The sequence below is a fragment of the Aethina tumida genome, chromosome 1, assembly GCF_024364675.1.
Source record: "Aethina tumida isolate Nest 87 chromosome 1, icAetTumi1.1, whole genome shotgun sequence".
Lineage (NCBI taxonomy): Eukaryota > Metazoa > Arthropoda > Insecta > Coleoptera > Nitidulidae > Aethina > Aethina tumida.
The window spans coordinates 65,866,067-65,877,117 of NC_065435.1; the positions used below are offsets into that span (position 1 = coordinate 65,866,067).

General features: G+C 27.4%; 1 long non-coding RNA gene across 1 annotated transcript; it reads right to left on the minus strand.

Moving 5' to 3' along the window:
- Nucleotides 1-10,055: 10,055 nt before the first annotated feature.
- Nucleotides 10,056-10,848, minus strand: LOC126266537 (uncharacterized). The gene is made up of 2 exons (XR_007548857.1): nucleotides 10,767-10,848; nucleotides 10,056-10,708 (listed from the first exon to the last, which is right to left on the minus strand). It is a non-coding gene; the product is annotated as an uncharacterized LOC126266537 (long non-coding RNA).
- Nucleotides 10,849-11,051: the final 203 nt, after the last annotated feature.

Below are 11,051 nucleotides of genomic sequence, written 5' to 3' on the forward strand. Positions count from 1 at the left end.
TATGCGAAATCTCTATAATGTTTTATACCAATTTATTTACAATTTTAAAATTTGAACATGCTTTTAATACTCTACTATAGATGTTTCCTGTCCATTATTACTGATAGAATGTCAAAAGTAAAAAAGGTCATGACATATTTTTATAAATTTAAATTCTGAATATTTCTATTTTTTATTTTTGTTTATTTTTTAATATAGTCAAAGCAAATTGGTTAACAATGGCGTCCAGGGTTAAAATTATTTGTAATTTTTACTTGAATATCTTGATAATTCGAACTAAATATTTGGCACAACCTTCGATAAATCAAATTTCTCCTGTTTCAGGTAAACTCCTCAAGGTTTTTGAGATTGATTGATTTGATTAGAATAATGCTGAAAACCCCCACAATTTACTTTATGATGTTGTACATGATTACAACATATTAAATTCTAAAGGGAAGTACATGTTACTAAGGATTTTTCCAATTAAATGTCATAAAGACCACCCCTACTGGTAATGCTTATATATCGCTACTAGGCTTCATGTAAGAAAACCTATATATGAAAATGTTGACTAAGCTATTCTGTAATTGTTTAGTCGCTGTTTTTTTTGAAAATGAAAATAAATAAATAAATACATTTGTAAAACACGAATAACTCATTTTTTGCATTAAAATAAAAACTTTACATACTAATACATAATAATAATTATTATTATAATATTAATTGTATTATGTATTACATATTTTATAGGTTTCAAAATGTTATTTTTGATAAGTAGTGTACTTTAGTAGTATCTTTTGTAACATCTAGCTTAAATCATACTTACATGATAAATACACATTTATAAATTTCTATGGTTCGAGTTATAGTTTATAGTTAAATTAAGTGTATACAAAATATACATTAATTGTTAACGCTAATGATGACGGCCCAAAATATTAATAATGAACTGCTGCTGGACAAATAAATTAACTGACCTAATTACCAACTATGAAAAGTATTCTTATCAGAAATCACATTGTTAAAGCACTCTGAATTTTGGTTGATTCGTTAAAAACTGAAGATAGATAGAAGGAATTTACAATATAAATTAAAATGAATTTAAAACTGGAATCTCTCAAAGAATATATATTTAGTTCGCCACTTAATCTAATTCTAAAATGCCGACTTCTATCTCGCACAATGGTAAAAGCCTCCTCTAATTTATATAGGAGATCATTTACCTGGCTGTACGAACACACACATTCAAAAATTTGATGCATATATCAAAGACTTGAAGCGGAATACAGCAGTATTCAAACACTTTGTCTTCGCATGTTAATTGTATTTCTGGTATATCATTATATTTTGAAGATGGCCACCTCGCGAAGCTCTTACTTTTTTCTGCAATACCTTCCATCGTGTAGTTGTTTTAATTTACATATTCTTTTCCAGACAACAAGTCTCTGTTACACGTTTATATTGTTTATGAAAAGCATTATTTTATTTTTTTAAATATTGGACACTTTAATATGTGCCTTGCTAGTTGATTCATCACATGTTATATTTCTTCGTTGATTTTGCTTTATTTCAATGTGTCACGTTTACAGTGGAATTTAAATTTTGGATTTTATGGTATTCGTTAAATTTGGTTTTATTTTGTTTATTGCTTTTAATACTGTTTTAGTATTTAATATTTGTGTTCGAATAGACATTAAAATACTTATTAATTACATCTTATAGATTTACATAAATATGTGTCCATGTTCGATAATTTTCTTACATATAATCTGATTCAGTTCGTCTTAATATATATAAAATGTTTGATATTTGTAGACATTTTATATTATTTCAATTAAAGATTATTTTATTATTGTATAACAATTTGACCGGTTATTAATTAATTTAATTATTATTTAATATTACCATTTCTTAAAAGGAAATGTTTAATACTGAAATGTAAGATTTTAAATTACCAGATAATTTTGTTTCCAAACGAATTGCAATTGCTATCTGTTTTAGACAATCTCAATTTTAACATATTGTCCACAATTTTATTTCATATTCTAAACCAGTGTTTTTCAACATGCATATTTCAAATTCAGTGGATCGCAGTTAATTTAAAATTTAATTAGCGTGATTTCCTTAAAATAACTTTTAAAATAAAGCAATATGCACTCCAGTTCAAAATGTTTATAGGAAAAAACATTTATAAGTTGGGTTAGAACTTATTTAACAGAAATTAACAAATTAGTTGATTCCATTAATTATTCAAGTATAGTAGATAAGAAACAGTAGAGTATAGGGATCACGCCATGAAAAATTGTTGAAAAACACTGCTCTAATCCATATAAAATTACGATAATAAGATGAGATAATTTGATAAGTTTTATCTTACTGATTCATAGAAGTAAAGGTTAAAGCTTTTGTGGCCTATTCTATGAATATGTGCATTTTTTCGTATTTATAGGTCGACGTTTTTATAGATTTTATAGATTTTATAGATTTTATAGATTTTATAGATTTTATAGATTTTATAGATTTTATAGATTTTATAGATTTTATAGATTTTATAGATTTTATAGATTTTATAGATTTTATAGATTTTATAGATTTTATAGATTTTATAGATTTTATAGATTTTATAGATTTTATAGATTTTATAGATTTTATAGATTTTATAGATTTTATAGATTTTATAGATTTTATAGATTTTATAGATTTTATAGATTTTATAGATTTATAGATTTTATAGATTTTATAGATTTTATAGATTTTATAGATTTTATAGATTTTATAGATTTTATAGATTTTATAGATTTTATAGATTTTATAGATTTTATAGATTTTATAGATTTTATAGATTTTATAGATTTTATAGATTTTATAGATTTTATAGATTTTATAGATTTTATAGATTTTATAGATTTTATAGATTTTATAGATTTTATAGATTTTATAGATTTTATAGATTTTATAGATTTTATAGATTTTATAGATTTTATAGATTTTATAGATTTTATAGATTTTATAGATTTTATAGATTTTATAGATTTTATAGATTTTATAGATTTTATAGATTTTATAGATTTTATAGATTTTATAGATTTTATAGATTTTATAGATTTTATAGATTTTATAGATTTTATAGATTTTATAGATTTTATAGATTTTATAGATTTTATAGATTTTATAGATTTTATAGATTTTATAGATTTTATAGATTTTATAGATTTTATAGATTTTATAGATTTTATAGATTTTATAGATTTTATAGATTTTATAGATTTTATAGATTTTATAGATTTTATAGATTTTATAGATTTTATAGATTTTATAGATTTTATAGATTTTATAGATTTTATAGATTTTATAGATTTTATAGATTTTATAGATTTTATAGATTTTATAGATTTTGTAGATTTTATAGATTTTATAGATTTTACAGATTTTATAGATTTTATAGATAAAAAAATGTGGCAATATGATATCAAAAGAGGTATTTTATGTAGCGGAATTGTTAATTTAAATAGAAATACACAAAATTTGCTGCAGTTTATCAAAGACAATTAACGAATCCTTGAAGTTTTTAAAAAACCCATTATTTTTAGAATAATCTTCTTCAGATAAACTAAAGTGAAATTAGGAATCATAAAAGATTACTAAAATGAGACTTATTAGAAAAATGGTGCCACTGGGTAATGCATTTATAATTAGTCAAACGACTTACAATTATGTCTAACCGAGATAAAACAGCGATGCAAAATAATCTTGTCAAGGCAACAGATTAAATGTTAACCAGATACGAGTATGCCATATTAAAAGAAGTTTCAATTTTAGATTACTATTTCAGCAAAATAATTAATAATGGAGTGTTTGAATATACGTTTAATAATGTTTATTTCGAGAAGTTAATATTAATATTAAGAACTCATTTAGAATTAATTAAAAACATTTATTTAAAAGTGAAAATTTAGTTGAATGTTCCACAAATTATCCCACATCATAATTAATTATGATATTGAACAGATAGAGCTCCAAGTTATTTCATAAGGTAATTTTCAACTTGTCATCTTTCTTAATTGGTTTAAGGTGCAGACGACAAAAATGATTAAATATAATCACAATAACAGAATTATCCCAGTTTTTAATTTAAAAACATTGAAACAGACATTAGTTTAATCAATTTACTAGACATTTTGTTATGCGTGATAATAATTTCTTGTTTCCCCAATATTACAGTTCAAAGTTTATTACCGTTCTCGTTACTTTCATCTTGTGGATATTTTATTACACTATTTATACTTGTAAAAGATTTTTAAATTAATAAATACTCTTTTGACATAAAATTAATCACAAAGCGCTCATGGAATATCTTCTGCATAACAAATTTTAGTACATGGATAATACTGTTATTGTTTAGGTCATTTTCCAACATACAAACTATCCATTTTCGACCCAAATACGTCAAATTAAAATCCCCAACAGGTACAAGCCGGTTTATTAAAATTACTGTCGCCAAATACACAGTGTAAAGTGCATAATATAAAGTGATATCTTTCGGTTTACGGCACACGTAAAATTAACAGCACGTCTTTAATTAAAACTATAAACAACAGTGTTCAAATGGACTGTCATCTGCTCGCCTTTATATCACTGAATCCAAGGGACTAGAATAATGACCACAAAGGAACGCATGTAATTTGCGTCTTAATAAGTGTAGTTCATCCAAAATGTGCCGCTTATTAAGGGAGCTAACAAGCAATTGTGATGAAATTTATCTATGATAAATTTTTTTAATAATTTATTTATTTATCTTAAGGACATTCCAAACGGTACGACATTTTCTATAATAAACTACTGTGCTAAATTTTTTCTTATCTTATAATAATAATAATTATAATAATAATAATAATAATAATAATAATAATAATTATTATTATTATTATTATTATTATTATTATTATCAAAGTAACAAAACACAATATTAATTTTATTTTATTTTTCTTACAAACATTTCGTAAATTTTGATTCATTTGACCGTCAGTGTCTATCTATAGCTCAATTTACTGTACTATAAAACTTGTTAGTTAGAAAATTTGAATTTAAAGTTTTCTTTTATTTTCTAAGGATTTTTAAGAAAGTTTCTGAACAGAGAATACTCAATAGACCTCATTATGTGCTTGTTAAATAATACACTATGAATGAAGTAGCAGATAGAACTAAAATTTAAATTGCGACAGTTGGTAAATACTAATTTTTGGAATGTAATTCACCTTGCCTTAACAGAATATTTTGTAATTATATGTCATCATTTTCTACAATCAAAATATGAGAAAATTAGTTCCCCACTGAATTTAGTATTCTTCGTACTTAATCAGAAAAAATCATATTATTAGCCTGATTAACCAGAATCTCAGAATATCAGATATCTCTGACTTGATCCATTAGTTTTCAGAGTTTATGATTATAGTCATACATTCCAAGATATTTTTGATTTTTTATTGCATAATACTAGTGAAATTTTCATGAAATTCGAAAATTAATAGTTTTCTAGAGTTAATGCCAGTTTTTAACACATCTAGTATCATGCATTCAATAAATACGTCCATTTAACCAAAAAACGTATTATAGGGTTTTTCGTAGATGAGCCACAACTGAGCCTTACTATTATTATTATACAATTTTTAATTTCAATTTAAAATATTATAGAGCAAACTGATGTCAGTTATTTTCACTTTTTGTGCTGAGAAAACTGTTGATATTCACAACAATAATCTTGATACCTTATATCTATGGAACTAAATTTTGGTGAAAACTACTTCATCATTTTTAGCTCCTAAATTAGGAGGAATGTATTCTAGTAACTATTGATTAAGAACAATTTCCTTATATAGTCTTTGATGTACTTGGAAGAATGCTTTGCATCCTGTTGAAATAACGACCTTAGTGACATATCCTCCGCAAAAGGTAGCATGTGGTCCTTTAATATGTTTCCATAAACAAATCGATCCATTTATTCGATAATATGGACCAACGCCGTATCAATTGAAACATAACATTGTCCAATCAGTGTTTAACTGTCGGTAATTGGTATTTTTTATGTAACCAATTGCCTATTATTCGCCTTACAAACCACTTTCCATCATTTCCAAATATATTAAACTTATTTTCATCGCTAAATTACACCAATCCCCACTTTTCGTTGGAACATGAAAGATACTCTCTTGCAAAACTAAGTCTGTTCTTTCTACTTATCTTTGGCATAAGAGATTTCTTTGTGGGCTTTCTTCCAAACAGTTCCCGGAAATGTCCCGCAATCTTCTTTGTCCAGCCTTGACTGATAAATTTTGTACATTATCCTGCAGTAATTCTTGATGGATATCAATCTGGGATTTTTTAGGGATACATTGTATGCACCTATGAAGAATTGTATTTGTACTTCGAGGATTGTCTAGGACGATCCGCAACAGATTCATGAGTGTCAAATTTATTCACAATTTTGGATATGGTCCCTTTATAGACGTGCATAATTTCAGAATTTCGATTCTACGATTCATTTCTAAAGTCTACAATCTGTTTTCGTAAGGCCATTGGGATTTGCTTTCGCTCTGGTATGATTAAAACTAATATTTTTAATATTAAACAGACTAAAATGAGAAGCTAAACAATTACTGTTTAGATGGTCAAAATAAATGAAATTTAAGAGGTTTCCAAACTTATGTCTTTGTAAAAAACTGGGTCTTTGTCTATTTCTTATAACCCCAAAATAAAATGCACTATACACTTTGTATTATTATTATTTTATATTTTAATAATTATTGTTTATTTGCTATTTTAAACAATTATATCCTAAGGTTTCCAAACTTTTATCCAGGAGTGTACATAACAATATTTATTGTCAATTATAAATAAATGAGCTGAGTCATAACGCATGTGCCACTTTTACAATACAGAGTTTTCCAACATTTCAAACGATGTCAGGAAATGGAGTGTGTTATTGATAACACATCTCGGAAAGTAACTTTTTGTTGTTGAATCGTTTTTGATCAGATATAATCGACCTAAAAATTGATTAAAAGTTTATTTTCCTTTCACCCAATTCTCCCCCAACACAGTAAGTGAGATATTAAAAGGGAAAAATCGTTAATAAATTATAATTCACCAGAATTTTGTTTAATCATTGTCGACGTGCAACGGAGTTCAATATGTAGCGACGTGTACGTGGAAAAAAAACGTATATCTCGCGCGTGGTTGATCGCGCGCGAAGATTCTAGGTAATATTCCAGTCTACAACTTGCAGGGTGCAATTCATTTATTATAATGTGGTGTTCTGTGATGTGCACCGTTTCCGAAAGAACCCCGGAGATAGACAGAAATTATGTTGCGTTTCTTTCAACGTTGCTCCTTTACAGGTCTATTCCACAATTTCTATTGTTATCGATACGATCCGGTAATGTCGTTCAAAGGAAATGCCATTGTGATTACAATATTTTTTATGCTCACAATACCGAGTATTCGATTTCGAGTCGCTTGAGGAGACATTATTTGCTTAGAATTTTGCATCCTCTCAACCCGTTTGTAAAAATACGTTTATCTAAATAATAGTTATTTGATATAGGAAAATGTAATTTACGTTTCTAACGTTTAACTTTGAAATAACATAACATTTTTTAAAATAACTTTTATGTAACAAAATAATCAACGTTATCTATACATATAAATAAAATTGGAGTGTCTGTTTGTAATATTGAAATAACCGTTTTTTATTACATGCATATGAATATAAATACGGTACATACACCAAAATAACATTTTTTACAATTTTTGTCTCTCTGTCTATCTGTCTGTTTGTTCTCTGAAATAGATGGACCGATTTTGACAGGACTTTTATAGGCAGGTAGCTGATGTAATAAGGAGTAACTTAGGCTACTTTTATTTTAGAAAAATTCTTTTATTTTAGAAAAATAAAGTAATGTTGCAATGTCCAAGTACTGTCCAGTACCACGCGCAGCTCACGCGCATGGCACCAGTGGGCCGTCACGTCGGGCGCCTCCCTCCACTTCTCCCACCAACGATTGATTGATAGTTTGTTTTGATCGATCTTTTATAATTCTACCGATCCGTTCTTCTTATCTTATCTTATCTTCATTCAAAATAATTTGTTACATTTTTACTGCTTTCCTTTTTTATCTTTAAGTAATAATTATAAATAATTATAAATTAAGTACATTTGTGTTCAATATTCAGATTTACATTGAAATTGATAAATTATTTATAGGTTATTTTATTTAGTTAGTAGCGTAGATAGTTGTTTTTTTTTTCTAATATTTAGTTATGTCTAAAAGAAAGTCAAATCTCTCTAAAAACATGAGAAAGGCCAAAAGCCAAAAATTGCGACGTGAAAATGAATCTGAACAAGATAGGGAAAGTTGTCTTACAAATTGTAGATTACGGATGTCCATGTCTAGGTCGAATGAGAGTAGTTCTGAGAGGAATGAACGATTACAATTTAACGCGCCATTCATTGTTAAGGGCTCAAAAATCTTTGGAATCTCGAGACAGGGGGTCTACCACTAACCCGAGTGAGATATCTCACCCGGTGAGTTAACTCACTTATGACATCAATGTGGCAACAGCGCATTTCGTCTTTGTTTACAATATTTTCTCCACTATAAAGTCCAAAATAATAAAAATAATTGAATCATTGTATTAATAATTATTACTTGGTAATAAAAAAAGTCCAGGAGAACTTCTACGAAAATCTCTGAGATATTTTATTCGGTTCGAATGACGTTATTCTTGTAGGGGTGTCCAAACGCCTTTTACAATGCCGGTGACTTGTATTACAGGTGAGATATCTCACCCAAAACCGGTGACTTTACACGGTTGGTGTTGAGTGAGTGAGATTTGTCACATTTTGCGTGAGTTCGGATTATGTGGATTTCTTGATATATATTGATACCTTGAGTGTTTTAAAGACATTATTATATTTATTTACATCAATTAGGAATATATAAAGTTTTAAATTTAGGTTAATTTGTCGTGAGTTCAAGTTGAATGTTTTGTTGATATTATATATTTTTTGGATCTATTATGACCATGTTACGTCAGTAGCAATAAAAAATATTTAATATAAAATAATTCCGTTGTTTATTAGGTATTAATAAAACAAATGATTTGATTATGTTTTCAATTAAGATTGTCAAACCTTAACGAATAAAATTTAATTTATACTGTACAATGTATCATATAATTAAGTGAGGTAGAGTTTATTAAGTTGTGTGGGGTACTAATAGATATCTTTCATATATTGTTGAAATATTCCATCTTTTTATAAATCCTTAGCTCAACACCAAAGGTTTACCTGTGTAAGGTAAATTTAATTTTATGCTTCATTTGTTAATATATAATTTGAAAATTGTAGCTACTTGCAGCTTTGTGTTTTTATATCTTAGTTAGTTTTCAAGTAGAAATCATATGTAATTAGTTTATAAGTTTCCCATTAGTAATTGCTTCAAAAAGTAAAAAATACATTGATATGATAGATACGTCAGCTTAAGTTATTAACACTCAAGATAAGAAGGATATCTTCAAAATGTTGAAGGGTTAAACATTTATAAAAAAAGATAAATAGTAAAACTTAATTGTAAGTACAACATTATAATGTATATATTCTTGTTTTTTCTGAAAAATATAATTTCCCAGAAATCACAAAACGTACTGTTTGCACACATGTAGCATTTGTACGAATTGAAAAGATATCAATCCTTCAGTAATTATGCTTACTTATTAAAGACATCATCAATTATTGACAAAATTGCAGATATGTGGAACAACTCTAGATATTTCAAATGTCACCATACATCCTGGAAAATTAAATTGCATTGAAAATGTATTTGGGCACATACGTTGGATTGGGACGAGAGAACAATGACAAGATTGGATTTTAATCAAAGTATCGGCGCTCTTTTTCTATATATTTAGCTCATCTCTCAAGAAATTTATGAGTACCATTCCAAACAAGAACTTCATCTTGTTCATTGATCATTTGTTGTCGGGAACGGACGCACACATTACATCTTCATCTACCCAAACCTATCCGATCTCGCATCAATGTTGATGGCGTTACCCATTACCCATTATTTTTTACCTTTGAAAATTTCAAAATATATTAATTTTTGATTGTGATACCCTTTCGTTATGGCGTAAAAGTATCATGTCACGTAGTTTTTCGTTATTCCTTCAGTTTGTGTGAAATCCATTTTCCAACCTTTTGAATCTTTCCTATGGCTTTCAGGCGATCGGAAATGGTTTACCAGGTAACATTCAACTCCTCCACCATCATTTGTTGTATTTGTATATCATGTTTGTCCAATAATACTTGTAATTCATTTTGAAACTTCTTTGGTCGAGTTTCGTATTTTTTGACAATAACATTGAAATCGCCACTTAATGGTTACAGCACGATTGCCGTAAGTCTTGATAAGTATTTAATCACTTTTCTATGCCTTTCTCTTTGATTAAACAAAAAAAATATCACAGACCACAAATGCTGTTTATTTGGCTCAACATTCGTCATGTTTACCACGAAAAAAAATATCTTATTAATTCATAAAGAACTAAATGAATATGTTGTATTGTAGCGGGGTGTCCTACCAACAAAGCAGTTGTTTGCGATTATCTTTTGCTTCAATATGTTTTATGTACGGACTCTTGATGTTGAAAACATTTCAAACTTGCTCACCTAATAAACAAATTGATAGTTCACAAATTATATTTTAATGATTAAAATATACACAAACCTTTCTTTAACCATTTCAAGTTAATTAAACATTATTTTTTGCACTTGTATGAATTTTGTTTGGATGTCAAATTTTAAATTTGTAAATATATATTAACCTAAAATTTGAATTCCCCTAAAATTTACCAAATATAAACACGAAATGCGCTGTTGCCACGTTGATTTCAGAAGTGAGTTAACTCACCGGGTGAGATATCTCACTCGGGTTCGTGGTAGACCCCCAGAGGTCTAGAAAACGATCGTATTCAACACGCTATCGGACGAAGTCGCGAGTACAGCTAGTTAT